General features: G+C 39.9%; 1 protein-coding gene across 11 annotated transcripts in view; it reads right to left on the reverse strand.

Moving 5' to 3' along the window:
- vav2 (vav guanine nucleotide exchange factor 2) overlaps window positions 1–24492 on the reverse strand; it is a 209423-nt gene that overhangs the window by 76488 nt on the left and 108443 nt on the right. The gene's annotated exons all lie outside the window — the stretch shown is intronic.

Below are 24492 nucleotides of genomic sequence, written 5' to 3' on the forward strand. Positions count from 1 at the left end.
GTTTTATCTCTTTTATAAGGTTACTGCTTCCAGCCTTTGCTCAAAGGTTGCTTGTCAGTCTCTCTTACTTTCTTCTCTTTGCCCATGTTTCTGTTTTCCATTCTACCTCTAATACACTCTCTTCAGCCGCTTCTGATCCTTTAGTTCAGTCAAAGCCTTTGAGTCCGCGCACATTATTAATTCCCCTCTCATCTTGTACTCCCTGGGGGATCCTAACTCTACTGCTCGCTAGAGAAAAAAGCCTCTTTTGCCCCTCTAGGAATATGGAAAATACAAGTCACATGATGGAGTAATATTGCAGGTTTTTAAAGCCCCGAAACCATGATCTCGCCTTTAATCAGCACCCCCAACAAGCCCCTGGCATTCCCTAACCCATGGGTGACCCTTATTGTCAGACAAGATGAATGCAATTGAGGATGCACGTTAAGTCTCACAGTCTCAACTTGTGCTCACGGTTTTCTGCGCATGACTGAAATGTAACGTTTATAGCCCGTTTACTGCATAGAAAGGTGCATGTGTGTGTATGTGTGGAGGAGAGAGCAGGGAAGGATGGGGGAGAGGGGATAATGGTTGCATCTGTGGACTGACGGGGCGAAGCCAAGTGTTTGCAAACACACCGACCTTACATGTCTCCAGACTCGCCACATGTGGCCTGTGTCCCAGCTGGGCGCCAAGCGACACTGCATGCGACCACCCTGCAGCCAATCAAAAGACCTGCACAACACGGGTTCCCCCTGGCAACCGGGGCTCGACTAAATTTGCATGGTCATCAGTTACCGCACTGATCAAATCAAAACTGCAGCCATATGCTATTAACAGTCGGAGGGTGTGGCTGTGATCTGATTAAGATCTGAACACAAGAAGACAGTCCGTCACAAACACACACACACCCCTTTGCCAATTATATTTAGATCTGATGAAGTTATGACATGATTATATGTCTGTGAAAGTTCTGATTATATCTTCTGCTGCAAATCAGTGCAAGTATTGGAAGCTATCCAGCAAAGAGGAAGAATTAATTAAAAATTCAGGACATTACTTTTATTTTTCTCTTTTCTCTCACTGGGCTCCTGCTCAAACAGCTAACTCCCTAATAGTGTGATATATTTATGAAGGATTCACACTTTGATTGGACAGCATTGCTATGCTCATGCCAGTCTGCCTAAGTTGTAGGCAAAAACCAAAAGGGGCACAGAGTGGGAGAGCTGAGAACAGATGGCTGAGTGGGAACCCTGTGTGCCCATCAATAATAGACACACAAAGTAGGGAAAGCAGAGTCTGTGTGTGTGTGTGTGTGTGTGTGTGTGTGTGTGTGTGTGTCTCCATTCGACTGTCCCACTGCCTCTGGGAGTTTCAGCATTTTACAAACCTCCTCTTATCCTCTGCCTCCTATCCTCTCCCCACCTCCGCCTTTGCCTTTTTGTTCTCTTTTACATTTTCTACACAATTCACAGAAAATTCTCCTGAAAAGCTTCCGTCACGTATCCCATATATGAGCGATAAACACCAGTGTGCAGTACACACACATAACTTAAAGGCCCAAAAGAGTTGATTACTTTTTTATTGCATAGGGGCTCTGTGTACACAGGACAATAAAAAAGGCGATAAAGAAGAAATAAGTTAACTTCAAGTCAAACATCCAAAACTACAACTGAAACAAACTATATAAATAGAAATACTATGGAGGAGGAAAGGGCATTAAACCAGTTATAAATCAAGCTGAGCCCAACAATATTGGGTAACAGCCTAATTAAGCAGGCTAGAAAGTAAACACTTATTCTCAGCTAACAGAAGTGCACTGATGGCAATAGTCTGCTACAATCCATACTCTTATGCAGAAGAAAGCAATACAAGTTATCTAAATATTTAAATGAAACAAGAATTCAGAAACACATCAAGGATATTTCTGTATATCAAGAGCATTAAGAATGCCTGTACACATGCTTTTTCGCGCAATTACCATTCAGCCAAGCATGTTAAAGCGGCGCAACACATATAAATCAAGTCAATACAAGTTGGAAGCTTCAATTAATTTCCATACCAAACATTAGAATGATGGAAAATGTGATCTGACAGTGGAATGTTTGTTGGTGCAAGATTGCCTGGTTCATCGCGCATTCCTGAAAATGCTTATCTCTCAGCATTTTTCACACATAAAGAGTAAACTCTATAAACAGTTAATGATGTGAAAAGCAACAACAAACATAACCAATCGTTCTCTGGGCGAAAGTACCTTGTCAATAAGAGGTAAGATAATTGTGAGACTGGATGGTGCTGATAGAGTACCTCAGTTAACCACTCTGTGCAACTCTGCTAAGTAGATAAGCATCCCAGAATGCACATAATGTCCAACATTGAAACAGATGGTTGATAAGAGTTGGAGACCATGTCGTGTTCCACTCCTGTCAGCCAAGAATACAAATTTGAGGCTGCAGTGGTCAAAGGCTGACCAATGGTGGGTGAAATGTTTTCTTGGCAGTCTTTGGACCTGTTAATACCAATCAATCATAGTTTAAATGCCACAGCCTTTCTATGTATGCTTGCTAACCATGTGTATGGACATGATTTACAATCTTTTCATGGTTACGTCCAGCTTGACATCAGATAATTTCACAAAGCAAGAGTCATCTTAAAAATCTTACATAAAAATGACAATGAGTGTACTTCAGCATTCTGCCCAAACTCCAGATCTACAGCCGATAGAATAGCTTTGGGAGGTGGTAGAACAAGATACTGGGGGTGTGAATGTGCAGCTGATAAATCTGCAGAAATTATGAAATTAAACAATCAAGTCAACATGAACCAGGATCACAAAGATTTATATTCATTGTATATTTTGTAAAACTATTAAAAACAATAGTAACTGAGGTAGTTTTGAGGGCACGCTTGTACAAAATATAAAATGTTGGCTCTGTTTATATTAAATGCTTACTTCTACTTTCACCATTCTCCAGACCCACGAATCATGGGCTGTATTTGACCAGCATTGTCTTTCTATTCAAGGGACATCATGACTCACTGTGATCAGTCTCAAGCATCGCGCTAGAAATTACTGAATGCCATCGGGAGCTAGGCCTGTGTAAATCCTGATTGCAGACAGATTGGCACTTGCCACACTGCACTAAATCCCCTCAATGTGGACCTTCCAGCTGCTTATTTACAGGGGATTTTACTGGGTATGTCTGTGCAAGAAAAGCCTCTGGCTTGGCCTGCGGGTCTGAAAGAGTGCTGCTGCTGACCCTAAGGACCCCAAGCACTATGGATGCCAGACAAAATGGCTCTAAGCTTTTTTCAGGGTAGTTAGCCCACACATGAAATGCACATCGTTCCTACCTATCCCACTGACTGAACTTAATATAACACAGGTAATTCTGAAGGTTTTTTTGTCTATTTTGAAATGCATATCCTACCACCACCAATGAACTATTGATGTAAAAATGTACCAACAAATCAATTTTAGAGCTTATTTAGGTTTAAGGACCTTGAACATCGATTCGATCTGAACCTGCGCTTGAAGGGAAAAGGGCAACAGTGGCTAACATGTGCAAATTATACTCAATAGATCGTTTTGGCCTGGTCAACACCTGCCGATGTGCTGCAGCCATGTCCATGACCTGTCCCATTTCACGCTATATCACCAGACATGGGCCTGCTCGTTTATGCGTGACTATGCCTGTTTTGTGTATGCTGTACATGTGTGTATCAGCACACACACACTCAAGATGTGTACACATTTTCCTCCTTTTCTCCCCCCTTTCTTTCACACACAGTAATAGAAACAGCTCAATGCTGCACCAGCTTGTAAATAATGCAATATTAGTGAACAAGAGCAGAGAGAGGGGCTTAATGGAAACTTATCCAGAAACTGAAAATGACAAAAACAAAATAAAATTTAAAAAAGACCCAGAAGAAACTCATTTATTGTTGTTGTCGGCTGATATGCTTCACAGCTAAAAGAACAGAGGACTTGGGCACAATTATTTTTAATAAATTCAGCTCTGTTCAGTTCAATTTTAAAAATACCAGAACAACATATAATCACAACAACACTCAGGGAACCTGAAAACAAGTCCAGAATTGTGTTAAACATTTACAATAAAGTGGACATAAGTGTTAACATGCTAAAATGTCTTTATCTGAGTTTATATAAAGTAAGTAAACCACAGAGGCCAAACCACCAAAACAAATCATATAAAAAAGGGACTGGTACTTATAAGCAAAGTGGTTTCTTACTACAAGCCTCGTCCACCCATGCACACGTACATCCATCAAAGCTTTTCAGTGCCTGAGCACTTATAACCTGACATTCACACATTGTTTTATTGGGGGCAACTGGGGGTTTAGTACTGTGCCCACAAGCATGCAAGTTGAAGGAGCCAAGGATACAATTGCCAACTTTCTGATTAGTAGATGGCCCACTCTGTCTCCTTACCCACATTTACAGGAGACACTATGGATTGATGGTCTCTGAGTGCAGCATTTCTTTTCACCTTAGACCAACTTAAAAGGTTTAGTTTTTTTTTTAAAAAAAAAGAAAAACAGAAAGGCCACCTAAATGCTTTTGCATTACTGCTGTATAAATCTGCACTTAACCTGCGTGCTCCAAGAAGCATAGCAACACTGATCATACAACAATAGCAGAAAAGGTGCCTCTGCACTCACCAGAAAGCACTCAATCAAGACTAATATTCTTGCAGCTTACTTGTTGCAAAGCCAGACCATTCATAATAAATGAGGAGGGAACGTGTTTTAGAGTATCACAGCAGTGTTTTAGCTTAAGGCTGAGCAAGAAGGTATGGGGGTTTTGGGAATGAGTGGGTGGCGAGAGGAACTTGAAGACAGCATTGCCAGTGATTCTGCAGAAAGAGCCAAACAACAAGCATTCGACTGAACATCTCAGCAGAGCAGGCTCAAAAATACCTTGCTATGTTAACAGATGGAAGTTGAGATGTGATCGGTAGGTGCAACTACGTCAGTGGCACTCTATGGTAGCCATGAGAGGTCAAATGTACTGCAGCTTAAGAAATCACTAGCAAATAGAAAACCGCTGCAGAAGCATACAAAACACAAAAGAAGCTGAATAAAAATCAATGGAAATAGAAAAAAAACCCTCACAACCCTGATGGTCCTGTTTTAAGCCTGCCCCATTGCAGTTATTCACATTTTTTTGATTTCTGTCACTTTCCCAGCTGGCCCATCAGGTTATTGGGACCCCAGAAACATTTCTGTTGTGTTTTGTGAGATTTTGTTGTTGTTTTTTTTCTACTTCTCTTGCATTTTATTCAACTTCTGTTGTAATGCTTGCTTTTGCAGTATTTTTCAGTTTGCTGGTTTTTTTTAAAGTTGCATTTCGTTTGACATCTCAGGGCCACTGTAGCACAGCAGCCTCTCAGAGTAGGACTGTACACACTGCCACTGGTGGGTAGGTGAAAATAAAAGACAATGCCTTAACAAAGTCAGGGAAAAAAATCATCTCTATTTATAGAGATTATCTTTATCTGATTTATTGTTGTTGTTTTTTTACATAAAAAGATTCATTCTAAAAAAAAATGTCACTTTATGAGTATCATAAGGATGTGAGGATGTCAGTGACATTAATCCTTCATAAATCCTTGTCCAAGAGTTGCGTGATCAATCTCCAAAGATGTCAAACCATTTTTTTTAAGATTTGTTGCATGAAAATTTAATGAAAGGTTAATCTAAGGCTTTGGTGGATGAATGATGAAGTAAAATATGTGACTGTATAAATCCTCGATCACTTGTTGCCCAAAGGGTTCAATTAAAGAGGTGAGTAAAACAAAAAAAACAAAAAAAAACAAAACAGTGTATCACCTCTCAGAGCATGAAGGCAACAAAACAACAAGTCTGCCCTCAACAAATTATGGATGACGCCTACATTTACACTTGTTTGACTAAAACAGCTCTTTGGGACATGCTGTCAAAACAACACATATTGAGAGCGAGTGATGTAGAACAACCTTCCCCCCGCTGAGAAATACTTGAGTCAAACTCAGCTGATGCTTCTGATGATCTCAAAATGAAGTAAAAAGCAACTGTGACTGAATGTGAGAAAAATAATTTAAAAAAAAACATCTCTGAGGCACATTTGAAGATTTTACACATGGTAGGTTATCAGTTGTGGCTCAACCTTTGCCTTGCCTGCAGCTCATCTTCGAGACAGAAATAACTTGGCATTTATTATCAACAGCTACCACAACAAACAAAATCTTCTTCTCGTGGTCTTAGCATACTGCTGAGGAAAACTCCCACCCCTCCTTTAAGTGCTGAAAGGACTCAGTTAACACAAAAATTGAACAGGAAATGAGAAAATGTGTATGTGAGTGTAGCTGAGGATAATGTGCCTGCTCTGGCTGGCCCGCTTCTTTTTTTTTTGTCTTCCTAAAAAAATGTGTCTGACATTTGCATGCTAGAGTGACTAAACCCCCTGCTGCGATGGAAATTTCCCATGTGTTATGTCATGTTTCGAATACTTTCATCAGCTGTTTGTAGGCTATGAACTGTCCCACTAGGTCGTCAATGACATTTTAATCAGGGGGTACGTGCATTTGGGGCACTCTGTGACAGAATGTGTCATTAAGAATAATGTCTTAATGTCTCACAAACAGCTGTGGGAAATATCTTGAGATGCAACAGAGTGTGTTAAATCACAGGCACAATTTAAGCAACTACGATTTAAGATGTTCTACTATTTAAAATGAGTGATATTATCATACTGCTTGAGAGACATGTATTTAATTAAATTATATCCACTGTTCAAATTTAACTATTGCTGCAAGTTTATTTTGTTAGTGATTATTGGCTTTATACTTGGTATAGCTGAAAGTACAATGGCTCCTAAAGAGGAGGCAGAATCTGTTTTGGGGTCATCTTGAAGAAAGCTGAGCCCAAAACTTAATTATTTGTCTTGGAGAGAGCATATAACCCAAACTACAACTATTATTGCACCATACTCTATGATATACACACATCTACACTATTTGCTAGAAAATGGATGTACAGTTTGCATTATGTCTGTGACTGTCTGAAGCTCCTGATGTTGCAATTTTTATTATTTATTTTTTTTCTGCTTGTCAGATCTATAATCTGTTTAGTCTGCTGGCTGTTTGCAGAGCATTTCCAGTCAAGATGCCATACAACACTGTCTGGCTCACAACTCAACAGCAAACAGCTGCTGCCTTCAGCAAATCCGTTGGTTATTACACAACCTTTCCTCCTTTTTTCAGCTGCAGTGGAAAAACAATGCAAGAGAACTGTGCTCCATGCAAGTGTAAAATAACCTAAGAACATACTAAAAACTTTAAAGAAAAAAAAATACTGCTAAATCAAATAATAGGAAGATTAAAAAGTTCTAATGATAAAGTTAACCAGATAAAACTCTTTGTGATTAGTGATGATGCACACAGACATGTGAAGAGGGGGAAAAAAGAGAGAGAGCTATCTCCTGTTGGTCTTTTACTGTAAACATTTCATTTTTTAAAATCATCTTGTAAAGCTGAAGTCATTTTGACATGTAAACAGCATTTTCAGTTTTAGTCGCTCTACACGCACATCAGAGATGATCCCTGACACAGAAGCAGCGTGTAGTGACACAAGGGTTTAGGGCTTTAGAGCAGGATGTGGTGATAAGGGCAGACTGGAGATCACTGGAGGAAAAGGGATTTCCCATGATGTGATGGAGCTGGGCTGATGGGGCTAATACGTCCACACGGGCCTTATCAAACACAGACACCTGAGTACATGTGTGTGTACGTATGCCCGTGTGCATGTGTGTGCGTGTAAATGTGTAAGCAAGACTAAGGGACATGATGGTCCAGTAGGTTTCGGTTTGACACAGAGTACTGAGAGAATGAATGGGATTAAACCAACAAGCGTAATCCAGCTGGCCTGTGGGATGGAGGTCTGCCCACTACCCTCTGCTGGAGGAGATAAGAAAGCTGGGGGAAGGCGGGGCATGGGCAAAACCCCCACATTATGCAAACATCTGAACTTACTGCAAAACAGAATTGATTTCATAGTCAAGTGTTTTGTTTGTATTGTGAATACTTGATAAAGGCAAGATGCTCATGATTGCTTTTGTATATGTTAAATGGTGAATCCAGTGTTTGTGGAATAAAAGGTCCCTGCATCTTTAATCTTTGTGGAAGTGCATTGCTACATGACTGGAATACCCCTTTAAAAAACTAGATATGTAAAAAAAAATCTCCAAAAAATACAAATACATAAAATAACAAACCACACTACAATAACCAGAAGATGCCAGTATTACACACAGAAGCTCTATATCAAGTATCATTAAACACTAAAACCCCCATCCAAAGTTCAAGTACAGCTAGTATATCCAAAGTCCAGCACAGTCATTTAAGAGCAGTTTTGAGAGCCAGTAGGGGTCTTCAAAGAATGGTCAAATAGTGCCCAGAGAATATTGAATATTTTTTTTATTTTAAGTTATCTTAAAAAGTGAGCGTACAACTACCTTCAAAGTGATCAAGAAAGGTATGCATTTGTGTGCACATATCCACATTACTGTCCACAAATGAACCAGGATAAAAAGCTTATGCACAAAGCCACATCCCAGAAAGCATGCTACTCCATATAGACTTGGTGTGATGGTAACAATAATATAGTTTATGCGACCTAATAATATACAGTAGATTTCTTTGCCATCTATGATACTTCAATGAATACGATCAATCAAAATAATTCTATAACTATATGCGCATGCCTTCATCGGCACTCACGCTAACCTATACTACAGATTCTTGGAGCTGAAGCAACTTCAGGGTTCGAAGCTTATTGGTCTCATTATTCATGCACAAATGGGCAGCCTTCGCTAGTCCGACTCCACGTCCCATCTTGAGAGAAGTGGTATTTGCAGATGATGAATCATATGGCAACCCCCTAGCTTTATATTCAAACTGGTTGCCGCGATACACTTTTTTTTTTTTTTGGCCTTTTCCTTGAACTGTGGCAATATTAATTTCTCTCTAAAATTCTTATCACACTCAACAATGTTTACCCAGAGGAAGAGCTGCATGTAGCCAGGGCTCTCTTTATATTCAACTAACACAAAGTCAAGTGGGAGGTATTCAGAACCACTTCAGGGAGATGATAAGCTGGGAACTCTGGCATCTGAGACATGAAGGGATTTTAATGGCATAAAGCTTTGATTCCTTTCTTTACTGAACCGTATCTTGGCAATGCAACAACAAAGCATTTGTATACATATCGGGTGAGACAACGTCAAAAGTAATATTTTTCTTTTCACATGTTTCAAATGACATAAAAGCTGATATTCTCATGACTTATCATACCATATATGAAGTACATTTGTCAAAAAAAAAAAAAAAACAACTGGCTGGAAAAACAAGTGAGATCAAGGGAAAAGAAGCCAGAACAAAGTTAAGATAGTTTAGTGTGAGACATGCTTTTAGTCAAGCAATGACAGAAGAGCTGTGGCTGTTACCTAGAGGGCTCATCGCAATGGCCAGCAGGATTTTTCCATGGGAGCAGTGAAAGTGACAACTGGACAAAGAGCTTCCATTACAGGCCCTGTCCCCTGCGCTCTGCCACTATTAAGACCCTGTCTGGGGAACACCTAATGCTGCTGACAGATGAAGAGGAGCACAAGGCAACGGGGAGCAATCTAAACTATCGGAGCAGATTCCATTCACTGCTGCGACCACATGTCAAAATAATACTGAAAGAAAAACTGCCAAAGTACAGTGTGGTTATTTTTGTAAGTGCTCTTTTCTCCTTGTCTTTTTATCACTGTAAAACTGTGATATTTAACACTTCCTATCTACAATGACCTCTTTGATAAGCCAATAAGATCAAAGTTTACTATAACCTCAATCTGTGAGCTACCTGCAATATATTTTAGCTTTGGTAATGCCATGAAAAAAACAGACTTCATAATGAGTCACTAATAAATGGGAAACTGCTTTATGGGAAGTTACACATGAATCATGTCATTTGTCATGATGGAGATCCTGATCATAACCGCACATTAATGGCTTTGCAGAATGGAGAACTGCAAGTGAAAATTCAGGTTGAACATGAAATAATTGTTGGTGAGCACAAAAAAGGCTACAACATTGTGCCAAGAGCAATGACAATTAGAGTCTCACAAAAAGCTGATAAATGGAATAGAGTCAGGTCACGAACACACAGGAAATGACATACTTTTCAAACGCTGTGACAAATGAGGCAAGAGTATAATCAACAGGAAAGAGAGAGACCAGAATGAAACACAAAGCGGTGTAAAGCACTTTAACCATTAATAGCTCCCAAAATAACTTTATTGTGGTGTACGAACAACATATTCAACGTGTTCACAAACAAATCTAGAAAGCATTTACTGGAAAATGTATCCTGCTGCATGCAATAGGAAGAAAGAAAGAAAGAAAGAAAAACAGCACGTGAAAAAAAGCCTAAAAGCAGACGAAAACTTTGGTTATGCCCTAATATCCAAAAATAATTTCCATGGGGTCAGAGGACTCTGACAATACAGTATCTGCCTCGTGGGTGCATACGGCCCCATATTAAGCGATGTTTGTAAAATAAGTCAGACACTAACCACAAAGTTTACAAGCTCTTTTACTGTCTGTCAGTTAGTTATGAATACATTGTTCCTGTGTGAACAGATTGGTGAAAATGCCGTGTACAAGTCAACATGGAGTGTATAAAAGAGGGCCAGCAGAGGAGGGAAATAAATGGCAGGGTTACATGTGGACATGGGACAGCGCGTTTAGCATTTAGAAATGTGTTACATAAAATAAACTACACTAATCAACTAAGGATGAACAATAAAGATCCACTGGTGATATGTGCAAATACAAAAGTTACAGTTCTCTCGTGGCCAAAGACTTGATAGCAATTTCAAAATGGGCATTGTTGTTTTTGCTTATTTTTCTTTGCTGAGTGTGTTGGTCTGTGCGGTTGTGGTCTATCCTGTATAACCGATCGACTCCTACAGGTGGGCATGTTCACGTGCAGCGTGTTAGGATACTTTTCCATGTGAAGTTGTGGTAAAACATTTTTTACTGGAAAAAAAAGAAACATAATCTTGTCTGTGTGCAGAGTTCCCACTGACAATTTACAGGTTTTCAGACTGTGTATTGAGGCAGCTTTTACCGGCGGCACAAAGCGAATCTTAAAGCAGCAGCACTGAGAAGGAGGCACATCTTTCATATGAGTATAACAGGTGTCAGGCAGAGAGACGAGGATGTCGGAAAGTATGAACTGAGGGTGAGATAGCTAGTTCGCTATCATCTATAAGATAGATTCCAGGGCGTGACATACTGTGAGTGGCAGTATACACATGTTGGAAGCAATTCCAACAGAGTTTTCTGACTTCTTATAATTTTATTGCATTCAGAAAATCATAAGGGCTGAACATAATGTAGTTTGTTTAATGTGCATTTGTACTCAGAGTAATCAAGTTTTTTTTTTTACAAATAACACTAATTTGGACATGTTGTCATCACATAATGCATTAGTTCTAGTCATGTAATTTGACAGCAAAGAAACAACTGGGTTTGTGACCTGACAGGAAACACTGAACACCTAATCACATCGTGAAGGCATGAAAAAAGAAAAAAAGAGTGACGGGCTTTAACAACTGTATCACACCATCAAAGCAAGAAGCAACTGGGAAGCAAATCCGCCATGGGCGAGAGTGTGTGCACAGTCGGGAGGGGGTTGTTCAGGGTGACAGAGAGGGCATGGGGTGCTTTACATTACCAGAGATATTGCAGTGACAGGCTAAGCTTCAAACACACGCTGTACATCAAAAGTAAGTTGGGATGGAGGAAACCCTGCATTCATATCACATCAAAAAAGGAAAAAAAAACCTGTAAATATGAGCAGAGACATGGGGGATCCCACCTTTCTTCCTGATGTACTGATAACTGTTTTCTGCCCTTCTGCCTTTAACTAAAGCACAGGTGTCGAACTCCAGGCCTCAAGGGCCGGTGTCCTGCAGGTTTTAGATGTGTCCTTGATCCAACACAGCTGATTTAAATGGCTAAATCACCTCCTCAACATGGCTTGAAGTTTCCCAGAGGCCTGGTAATGAACTAATCATTTAATTCAGGTGTGTTGACTCAGGGTGATATCTAAAACCTGCAGGACACTGGCCCTCGAGGCCTGGAGTTCAACACCCCTGAACTAAAGGAATAAATTGATCACACACACACACCCAAACACAGTTGAACAATACTACAGGTGTGATTTGGTTTTTGATTTCTCCATCCAGCCAACATACCACAAATCAATGTTCAAAGTAAATGAGGAGTGGGTGCAGGCAACGTCAGACAGAGAGAACAAAAATTGTGTTACTATCTTGCATTGCAGTAAACAGGAAGTGTGGGGATCATGTGTGTTTCCAGGAACTGGATACATTTTGGTAACAAGTTAGGACACCTTTGGATACAGACTCTCCTTACAGTGTTGCATATGCACAAAGGAAGGCTGAATGTGTATATGTTAAAAGATGGGAGGAGGCTATTCTTGGGTGAGATGATGTCGCTAGAGATTTGACAACCCACAGCTACGCTTCAAAAGGACTCATTTCTTATTAATGTCCGCTCTGAAGGGAGACAATGCGTTTCTGGGCGGGGCAGGGGGGGACCATAACACTGTGTGCAAGTGTGCGGCATGGATATGTGTTTACAGTTGCATGGGCGACTGTTTGCACGTGAGCGAGTTCCGTCATGAGTCTGTATGCGACGGATCAAAGAACGGCAAAAATCCAGAAAATAGTTAATTGGGCTCTCTTTGTGCTGCCATTCTTTATGATGTCCCACACAACACAAAGTGAAAGATCCCACTCAAGGCCCCCAGAGTTCATGAACTGTGAGCGAACGTCACATCAAAGCGGGCGACGGCAGCGGAGAGAGTGTCATGTCACATTGGACAGAGGGGAGGTTGGTGCCTGTTAACCTTTCAGGATGGCCAGACGCATCAGCCAACACTGGCAAGTCTGTGTGGTGTCACACTTTCAAGTCCCCCAACCCCTCCCCCAGTCCTTTTTCTCTTTAGTCAAATCCCACCCACCCCCAACCCCACCACCCTCCACTTCACGCTGAATATTTTCACATTCCCTGACTCTGAAACCACTGTTAACAGCCCGTGCGACAGCGAGAGAAACGGGAGCGCTGTATGTGTGATGTGGTTGTACCTCCAGGCTACGCCAAGCAAACTGAGCTTGTCAGCCAATGTGAACAGACACCAAAAAAAGAATAATGCATGCTGATGAGGGTGGTGCAAAGGGACAGGGCTGGGGCTTGGAAGTTAGGTGGCCACCATAGCAAGGCTCTACGCTGGTGAATAATTCCCTCTCATGAGGCAGGTTAATGCCTCTCCATGTCACTCAGAAACTCTATGGCATTTTGTTGTTGCCACAGCTGAGCTTAGATCTCTGTTTTCCTACATAAAGAGACACTCTTTCACCTGCTATAAATTAGCATTCTAGCCTTATTCCACTTTATTTTACTGTTTTTATTTATTTATTGGTTCTTGGAGTGAAAAAAAAAGTATGTATATGATTTGTGAGCTGTAACATAAGCAGAGCACAAAAATAGCAGCTTTATTACTGGAGATTCCAGCTCTATCAAGATGCAGTTTTGCTTCCTAGCTAACATATAACACCACAAATTATTTATTGCTCTATTATTAATGTAATAAAAATATTGTGAAATATGTGATTGCATCGTTGGTTATGTGGAATAAAAAGCATTGTGTGTCATCACCAATACAGAACTCTGTCTGTGAAACGAGTCATCCATCTTCGTTTACTTTTTCAGGCACCTTCAATTGAAAGGTACATGAGAGCTTACATGTGGTGTCAACCTTGGAAATGCAACTAACAGAAAACATAACTTTTGTAATCACATTCTCAGATATGTTGTATTATTTTGTTATACTGCAATTTATGGTAAAAAAAAATATGCAAATGCATTTTAATACAGAAAAACTTAATTATTTGTTTTGAAACATACTTGGATAAATGTGATTCCATAATATTTCAATCAAACTTCCATAAACTCATTTTCAAAACAGGCAAAAAAAAGGAAGTTTATTTTTTTCTTTTCATTCCCCGGTTCAAAACTCAAATCCACTTTGCCGCTGAAAGAGATTCATCATGTATCTGCCAAACTGTTTGAGCCCTGTTTGTTGTGGAGCGTAACACAGTAGAGGTGAAGCTGTATCAAGGGAATGTTTTCAGACAGTTTGCCAGGTTAAGCAGAGTGCGGTGAGATAAGTGCAGGAGTTTGAGGCTCCATACGGCTTCTGTGGTTGAAGTATGGCTTGCAGGGAGCTCACTAAACAGGATGTGGGTAGTGCTTCTTTTTGGTGTTTTCACTTCTTTGTGTGCACTCGAGCATGTGTGACAGTGTGTGTGCTTGCAAATTTTCATATGAGTGTGTTTGTCGGAGAGAGATGTGTGAGGAAGAGTCTTAGACAGATACAAAACAAACAGAACACAAAAGGGATTCATCGCTGTTTGACTGTTGATTCCAAATATATGGGATCGACTACAAAAAAACAAAACAAAGAATGATGTATGCTTAGCTTTCTTAGAATAGCATTTATATTTCAACCAAAATCATTGGAAAATGTTGCTGCGTGTCTCCTAGGGAAAAGCAGCATGTGTCAACCATTCCAAGACTCCACCCTAGACAGAAATCAGGTCACAAACAAAAAATGTAAAATTATTTAAATGTGGATTTATTGTTATTAATTTTTACTTCAAATGTCTCCACAATCACGCCTAGCTCTCACTACTACATCACATAATAAGGCCACACACAGTAGTGCTGTAACAAACACCGCACTTGAACGCCTCAAGAGATAAAATGGGTGCATTAGGGCAAGCTATTCAAACATAAAAATCCATTCTCCATACATTCTGGATCGGTCAATGTCCTGAGATGGCATTCATTCTGTAAGTGATCAATAAACACTGTATAACACATCATACAAGATGTTCAGTGTACAGTGGCTTGCCTTATCGATTAACTGAGGAATAAGATTTAGAGGTGGAAAACCCCCGATATCTCTGAACAGTTCTACACTGCAACGGCTGCACAAATGTATGTAATTATACACTTTGTTTTGATATCTGAGTACATGTGATGGGTGAATTTCTGTGAATGTCATGGGCTGTATATTAAAGATGGAGGTTGATAACATGGCATCAGCCATTAGTTTGTGACATAATGTTTAGGAACTTCAAATTTTGCCATCTTATTTTTTGTTGTTTGAGACAAAAGTCTCTCCTTGCTGGATAATAAAAAAGATTGCAAGCTTCTTTCATTTACTGTCTAAAATCCTTCAAAATGTGACCTTGTTGTGCAAAAAAAGCAAAGCATAAAAAAACAATGACAAACTGAATGTTTGACAGTGTCAAATGTGTCATGTACCTTTTGTGTGTTTTGGCAGTTCTTATGTGTTGCAGACCTCCTGGGGCTGCACCACAACTTTTTCAATAAGCATTTTGAGGATGTTACACTAGTTGTCTGGTAGAACACACCTGAGTTCAGCTACAGATTTCACACTTCAAAGTGGGCTATTTGTGCAAAGGCCTACTGAATCAACCTGTGTGAAAACTTTTTTTTCGTTTATTCTTATTACAGAGGAATTTTTAGCAATGATCTATGAAAAACTACCTTTCCCTTTGAGAGCTTACAATATCACCAACCTTTTTAACATCTTTCTGTATCATGCACTCTGTGGCTTATGATAAAAAGACCCAGGTTTATCAGGATGCTCACTCACATGTAAACAGGCTGTCGTTCTTGCTGCTACTGCTGCCAGACATATGTGCTCTCGCCAACTGCCTCACTTACCCTAATGAAAAACAAACTCTGTTTTGCACTAGAGGGACCATGGTTGAAGATTCTGAATTAGGCAATTTGTGGCAATGCACAGCACAGCTTCAGAAAGTGACAGCACTGCAACAAACTAAGCTATTTTCTGTAATTGTCACAAGGAGGGTGAAAACTCATAATGCAATCCCAAAAGTGAAAAACACCTGTGGTGAAAATGACATGAAACTCTTAAGCAGTCTTTTTTTTTTCCTCATCATCTCTCTTTCAAATGAAAGCAAAGCAAGGTTAGGTCTCAGTAAGGGGAAAAAACAGTCTTTACTGGTGTGTAAGCGTGTGATAGTGTGTGTAACTCAAATCTAAGCCACAGGGACCTCACTAAAGGAGGAATGAACCTCTTCTATGTGGAAATTGGAAGCATTTGGGGGGAGGATTCCCTTTATTCTGCAGACAGACAGAATGAGGGAAAGAAAGAGGGAGCAAGAGAGAGAGAGAGAGAGAGAGAGAGAAGGGGGGAGAAGTGACACATCACAGCTTCAGACAGCTCACTATGTCAGCTGAAACAGACAGGAGCTCATTATGGGTCTCCATTCAGCATGTCTCACCAGGGACAGCATGGAGTAGACTGGGGGAGGGGAGTGGACACAGAAAAGGGGAACCACAATGTGGCTTTTTTTCCCCAATTCCAAATTGAAAAGATGCAGAGAAAGGATTCCTAGTGTGTCAGTGACATCAATAAAAGAGTGGTACAAACGTCAATTGGAATAGGAAAGAGAAGTACCACACCAAACCTGATTATACAGATCATATTCTAAACAACCAATGTTTTGAATATACACTTGCTCATCCGTACTGCCAAAAAGGTCTATATTTTCAACTTGAAACTCAAACCCCACTAAGGTGATGGAATATAAAAAGAGCCAAACAAGTATGCAACCCAAAGTCCATTAACTTGGTTGGGTGGGGCTTGTAAAATTCATTAACATCAGGCAATTCAGGATCGTAAATGTACTGGATCTTCTATAGCACTTTTCTACTCTACTTGAACACGCAAAGCACTTTATATAAAATGACTCATTCTCACACACTCTCTTTAACATACAACACACCCTGATGAACACATCAGGATCAACTCAGGATTTTTGCCCAAGGATGGCAGACTGGAGCAGCGAGAGATTAAACCACCAACCTTTCAATTAGTGGATCAGCTACTCAGCTTCCTGAGCTGAGATAAAGGTAGTTGGGGACAAGGTCATTCAATCAGGATCTAGGCCCTTAACTAGAGAGTCTCACAGGTCCAGCAAAACAGCAAGTGTCATCTTTGTTGTCACAACTCTGTAAGAGGTCTCAATCATTAATGCAGCTCCTTTTTTGTATGAGAGAGATATGATGTTCAGCTAAAGACAGATTTTGTTTTGGCCTCGTCATGGGACCTTATTGGAGTGAATTTCTCTCTACAAGACCCACTGTCATGCTTACGCTTCCTCTCTGTCCTTTTTCAGACTCTCTTCCAGGCACAGTGGAACAGTTATCACTTCACCCTGGCTGTATCCAAAAAAGAGAAATACTTCCTTTCTTGGAAAGATTTTTTTTGTTATTTTTTGACAAGAATACAAACAGAAAAGCAGGTTCACAGCACAGTCACCAGTTTTGTATTTTTTTTCCAACAATAACAGCAGCGGGACTTTAAACGGGGCTTTCAAACCAGGGAAAGCCATTAAGCTGTCAGTTGTCACAAAGTGCTGGAAAACTCCCGTACCCATCTCACCTGTCTTATTTTATTGCTAAACCATGCTCTCTTCCATAACGTCAGAGCCATTAGGGGACACAGGAAAGACCATAGAATCACTATTACCTCATAAGACCATTTTCAAAACCTCCTGCCATCATCTTGTACCATTTAAGATCAACAAAGAAGCGTGCACATCTTAATAATGTAAGACACGTAGCAGCAGGGCCACCACAAAAACAGGGCACAGCCATCTCCCCTAATCCTTGTCTGGGTTGAAAAGCCATCCAAATAAATTATGAATTATTCAGTTTGGTTTATTGTGTTGAATTCTCAAAACCAGGCGTCTGCTTTGTTTTTCATTTTTCACATGCACACTAGTGCTACTCAAATCCACTTTTACTGTCCACTTGGGGGCATTTTTCTTGAGCATCCCTGCTCACTGCTATCATGCATGTCACTCAGAGTTTTTCACTGTGAGGTGAAATCACAACAGCCTAGAGTGGACAGGACAGCCACGCACATGTGCACGAACGTTTGCAGTGCTAAGCATGCACGCACACACAGGCAGAAAAAGGCTTTCTGAGAGGTACATCCAATTGCAATGTGTTTGCACGCACACACCCAAGCGCAAACACAAAGCGACAGTGACACTTTCAATAACCCTGAATCTGATGGATGTGGAGGAATCTGACAAGCACTTCTGTCATATAAAGCAGGGCTTGGAGACTACCCAGATTCAAGACTATTACCAGTCTTCTTATTGAGTCTCTGGAGTAAACTGTAAGATCACAACAAAGATACGATTTGATTACTCAGTATTACATCAGCCATTGGGTGGACTCATGCACATGTATATATGTCTTTTGCCAAACACAGTATAGCCAGTGTGTCATCCTTATGTGACTTCTTAGTTCAACATGCATATCACTGCTACAGGGAAGGCATCAGGATGATATAATCTGGCCAGGAAGCAGCTGACATGACACCAGCGGACAGGTCTGGCAACCACAACGGCCTCCAGAGAAATTTAGAGGAGAGATTGTATCAAGTCAAGCCAAATCTTTTTATCAAAATTATAAGTCTAAGCATGTTTCTATAAAAAAGGTTATTTTATATCTTTGGATGAAGTTAGGAGAATAGCATCCCCAAAACAAGCTGACTAGCACATTCTGAGCTCATATTTCAAAGATGGTATGATGTATGTGAGGGCACACATAAGCATTTACCTTTGATGTAGTTTTACTAGGTTCACTTCTCATTTAGCTCTCTTTTAATCCAGCAAATCATGAAAAATTGTTTTTGCCAACTGCTTGGCAGAACCTGCTGGACATAAAGTCCAGTGGATTAATTCAAAATATCTTTTGGAAAAAGCTGCAGTCTGTAAATGGGGTTGGCTGTGTTAGGCTGTTTTTATAAGTGTGAATAAAGGTGGGTAATGGTAGGCTATTAACACCCACAATCAGTAGCCTGAGGGTTGTTGCTCACTAAGTTTCTGACATTAGGCATGGCTAACCTTTTCTCAAGAGGGATCTAAGGACAGCATTGATTAGTTGGTCAGTTTATTTCAAATGCCTTAGTGTAGTGAATTGAATACTGCTCATGGAGATCTGCGCAGTTAAAATGAACTCGAAGCATTACTAAGGTCAAACACATTTCCCACCAGCTTTCTAGCTTGAAGTGATGAGGACCACGGTCAAAGCTGTGATAAAGGCAGACACTGTGAGCTGCAGCATGAAAGGAGTCTCATGTGCTGTATTGTATCTGACAAGAGAAGGTCTTAGTTCAAGTGTTCTCACACTACTACACCTTAGGGTGTAAACGCACTCACACTTATAAGCAATGACCGGCTGATCTCTCGTGTGTATTTCCCTAAGTGAGCATGCATTTTTAATTTGACCAGAGCTACAAGTGCAACAGGTCAAACCTGCAAGTCTGCCTCCATCACCCAGCCTGCTTCCGCGTTTTGACTGTCATTGGTTTGACTTTCATTTTGCTTTAGGGAAGTGTCCCACAAAGCAAAGTTAGGAATTAGATTTTTGGTCAGCTCCATTTCCTCGATACACAGTTCAATTTCTTTGCTCCACCATTACTGTTTTCATTTAATGTAAAAGGCCTGCACCTCAGCATCTTTAGCTCCCCATTATTCAAAGAAATTAAAGTTCTCTGGTAACTGGTTTTATCATTCTCAAAAGCATCTTTTACAAGCTTTACCTTAGCAAAACATGAAGTAATTTGTTTAATGGTGGGTTTTTTTGAGGGGACACAAACAAGACTAAAAGGCAGGGTGAGCTATTACGATAATGTGTTTACTCCTGTTATTGTCCCAAGGGAGCACTCACAGATTCCATTGAAAAATGGCAAGAATGGAAACCAGATATCTTTCATTAGAAGAAGAAGAAGAAGAAAAAGGATACATTTGGTTGCCTACAGCTCTAAAATCAAAGCAATCATTTGCAACAACACGATATGTTTTTGCAGCAGAGAGGCTTTAAGTGACTTATATCCCAGATATGATGACAATGCATTTTTCAAATATTTAGTAATTCAAATATTACATTAGCTTATATGTACCTGGAAGAAAAGGACTGACGTAACATTTGGATAGAAGGAGAAAGGGTGTGCCTAAAGAAAAGTGCCACATGAGGAACAGCAGATGGAAGGAAACATAAAAGCAATAATATAGGGTTTCCAGGCCGATGGGCTACAAACCATTTCAATTTTTTTTTCTCATCCTATTTTCTCTACTCCCATCCCCCACCCATATTGTCTCAGTGTTGTTTCTCTCTCTCCACCAGAAAAAAAAAGAAAAATAAAAGATAAAAGCAGTTGGTAGGTTTGGTTTGTTTTGTACCTCTTTGATAATGGAGTAATGTGTATCCCGATCAGGCAGAGTCCAGGACATACTATCTGTCAAATAGGCACAAGCCAGGGCAGTCATGACTGAGTCGGGCATGTGAAAAGAACAGCAGCTGTATTTGCCCTACCGTTTAAGCTCTGGGCTGTGCATGTAATACTTGCTTCCCCTATTGTTTATTCATTGCTTCCTAGACCTCACAGAATATTGAAAAAGAGAAAGAGCAAGGGGTGAGATGATTGCTGTTTTTTCTTGCTCGATGACATTTCTGCTCCTTAGAGAAACACACAGCACACAGCCAATTGCTCCAGGCAAGCTCCTCACATGGGTTTGGAGTTTGTGCATTAATGGGAGACAGTTGAGTGCTGGTGACACTTTATAGTGGCGGGCCCTTTGGAAACAACTCATAAAAGGGAAAGATGGATGATTTTATCCAGAGTGCAATAGAAGAAACAAATTAAAACATATGTCAGCTTCTTGCAGATATGCACTCGTTCTTGATAAATCACTAAGTCTTATAAGCAATTTCATTGCTCAGGAGTTGTTTGTTTAACCCCCTTGTGTTATCATAGTCACAGAAGGCTAACAATTGCATCCGTTTTGTTTTAAATAACTGCATATGGAAGAAAACTGTTAAAACAACAAGCTAAAAACATGCAACCTTTCAGGGGAAGTGCAGTTTTTGGCTTCGGGGAGTTCTTAAAAACCACAACAATGGAACTTTTCAAATATTCCTAGAAAATTAATGTTAATGACATAAGACATAAAAAATACTGCCTTTCTTAAAAGCATGACTGTCGATCATATTAAAACAGTTATGCCAAGCTCATTGTCATTCCAAGTAGTTTTATAGTCACTATTTTTGAAATCATCAAGATATACTCTGATTATGTTCTGAAATAGAAGATGAAATAAGGCATAGCAGAATAAATCCAGCTCTGGATCCCCCCAACCCTCCAGCTGTGCCACTGTAGGTGACCACGGAGCTTTTAACATGGCTACGAAGGTCAAAATGAGACGCGTGCCATTTTACAGCAGCAGTAATCTTTTGCAGATGACTAATTCATCCGTGAGGGCATTTTCCCTACTGACCAAGTTCCCTACTGATCAGGGGGAGTAAAGCACAGATAATACACCCAAGTGCTCCAATTAAAGGCTCATCTGATGGAGTACAAAAGCCAAACAATTTAAGGCTTCGGCATTGTTCTGAAATGCGACAGCTTCTCGAGATTTCTAGATGATTCCAGTGAAGTAATGCTAAAATATATCAGACATAAAACTTGTGTAAAGCCCATTAAAGCCTTTGTAGGCAGTTATTGCGTGCTTAGTGATGGCTTTGGCGTGCTTGATGCCCTGCATAATTTAGTGTGAAATCGCTATTTCCAGGCAAACACAGGTTTCCGAGCCAAATAGTATTATCAGACCCTTCCAAATAAGCTATTTCATCCGCCTATCAATTGATTATATATTTTTTTTAGATGTTTTTCATTCATGTGTTTGTCTTTGTTTTTTTCTTTGTGTTGTTTTCCCTCCCAAAATTGGTATAAAGGGTAAGGAACATTTAAGTTTCCCTTCTGACAACAAGCATCAGTTCAGGAGGTTTAAATGCCTGAAAGATATTTTACAAAGGCAGCTTTAGTTGTGGCACACCAAATCTTTTTATTTTTTTATTTACTGCTCTATTACAGTGACATACTGCTCTTTAAAGCAGAAAAGGGCTCGAGGACATTATTGTGAGATTCTACCGACAAAATATTGATGTGGAAGTTCAAATACAGTATTTATAGACTTTCAAGTAACGTCCTGTAACATTTAAAACTTCATTTATATAATGCTTGGAAGAGGTAGGAAAAATTGTATCCTTATTCCTTATTTCTTTTAATAAATGACAAAATGGCAGAAAATCCAGTAAGATGACTGACATCCTATGGTGCTCTGAAGTTAGTGTGATGCATAAAATCCAAAAGTCAACTCATTTTTCAAAGTCAGACAAATTATGTGCATAGAAATTGTAGCCACTCCAACTTCAGCCTGCTGGTGCTGCTTCATGAAAACAATCAAGAGACATACAGCACACTCCACTGGGCTCCCAAAGACATCAATTGTGGCCAAAAGAAGAATCTAAGTTAAAATTATGTAAAAGGAAGAGTAAAAATATAACGAGCACCTACACAGCTCTGCTGCTCAGCTCTCAACTAGCACGACCTGGCCAGAATGTGGTACAGCTGGGGCAAATACATGGCTCTGAACGTGTAAGGCCTTCTTGCAAATCCTTTTGGGTTTTACACCAGTGGTGCTGAGGAGTGGAGGCTAGGACTAATTGGCAGGTTGAAGCATGAGGCAGTATACTCATAAAGCCCGACCCGATCCTGAGGAAAAATGTTAAATTTTAAAGCAGACAGGAGAGCATGCTTCAGTGGCTGCTGGCAGGGTTGCTCTGCAACAAAAAAAAAAACAGTCTTAGTAGTAACCTCACATGGCTCTACTTCAGTGCCTCTGACTTGCAAGTTGGCAAATGAACTTACAGCACATGTAGACACAAACATTTACAACTTGGTGAGGTCCTGTCATTGCACTTTATGGATTGTGTGCAAGTCAGCTAATGGGCTTAAAGGCAACTGGGCTACTGTACTGTATGTGTGTGCATAAGAGCATATGTATATGACAGGTCTATGGTCACAAATTCTCCCAGCCTTCCTCTAGAGACCCAGTGCTGACAGAGGGAAAGCAGTAGACAGAAGCAGGTTTATATAAACAGCTTTATAGTCAGTAAGCTGAGACTGATAAAGGAAAGAAAACATTTGATGAAGATTAAAAAGGTAAAAAAAAAAAAAAATCAACAACAAATTACTGGACTAATTAAAATGTTCATTTGATAGTGCTGCTACTGCAGATTGAAAGTCACCAGATTCCCATTACTGTTATAGTTCATCATGTGCATATGACATTTTAATCATCCTGTAAGTGTTGAGACATTTCACTCAAAAATGCTGATGTGAACCTCAAAGGATTAGGATCACCAAAGTAATCTGGATATCTCACTTTGGAGCCATGAATATCTGTATCAAACTATGTCGCAATACATCCAGCAGATGCTGATGCATATTTCTCCGGATAAATGGAGACATTTTTCCAGTGGAACTAACGAAGAATTCTGGAGAGATTCTGATTAATCTTGAGGAGATCATAGGTATCAGTTAAGGTTTATACCATGATCAAAGTTGCTGTTAATAAGCGAGTAAACCCTGTAGTTTGGTGTAAATTTTAAACACATAATTAAAACAAGTTAAAAAAAAAGCATCAAGTATTTGAAACACACATTTACTACTCTACAGTATACAGAGAGCAATAAATGCTTTAAAAAAGTACTTTTTCTTCTGTTCCATTCATCAGGTGGGTATTTAATATATTGTGAAGTTTGGATGTTTTTGCTCTTCACCATGAGACATTAGAGGGAGGCTGCTGACACATAGTGCCCTCAAAGCTTGGCAAGGCAGCTTCTGCAGTCAGAGAATCATGCTTAATGAAAGCATGACCTTAGCTACAAGCCATTTACCCTCAAGGGAGCCCTCCCACGGGGGCAATGCAATAGCAAACCAGGGCAGGATAAGAGCTCATGAGTCCAGTGCCTGAAGGACCAACCATTAAAAATAAATGAAAAGTAAACTAAGATACGCCACCTGTTGAGTGAAAAGTTTGCCCAAAAAACAAAGAGAGCCATGCTCTGTTTGTATAAATCACACTGATCAAACAGTTTGCAGAGAAAAGGAGCAAATACACTCAGCTCAATGGCAGAATTTCTTCTCCTGAACACACTTTTGGTTTTGCGCTGGAAAAAACAGAGACTTTAATTCATTGGAGCAGAACTTTTGCATTTGCATTCAAAAAACAAAACTTTCTAGCTCACACAACATGCAAAAACAGCTGTCATGTTAACTTGCACTACAAAATACAGAAAAAATACAGAATGATTTCTACAGAAATGGAAATCATATCAACTATTACCTTTAAAGTGTTAAGTATGTTTCTGCACATAGATTTCACTACAAAAACAT

Source organism: Neolamprologus brichardi, chromosome 7, assembly GCF_056152115.1.
Source record: "Neolamprologus brichardi isolate AB-2024 chromosome 7, ASM5615211v1, whole genome shotgun sequence".
In the NCBI taxonomy this organism is placed as follows: Eukaryota; Metazoa; Chordata; class Actinopteri; order Cichliformes; family Cichlidae; genus Neolamprologus; species Neolamprologus brichardi.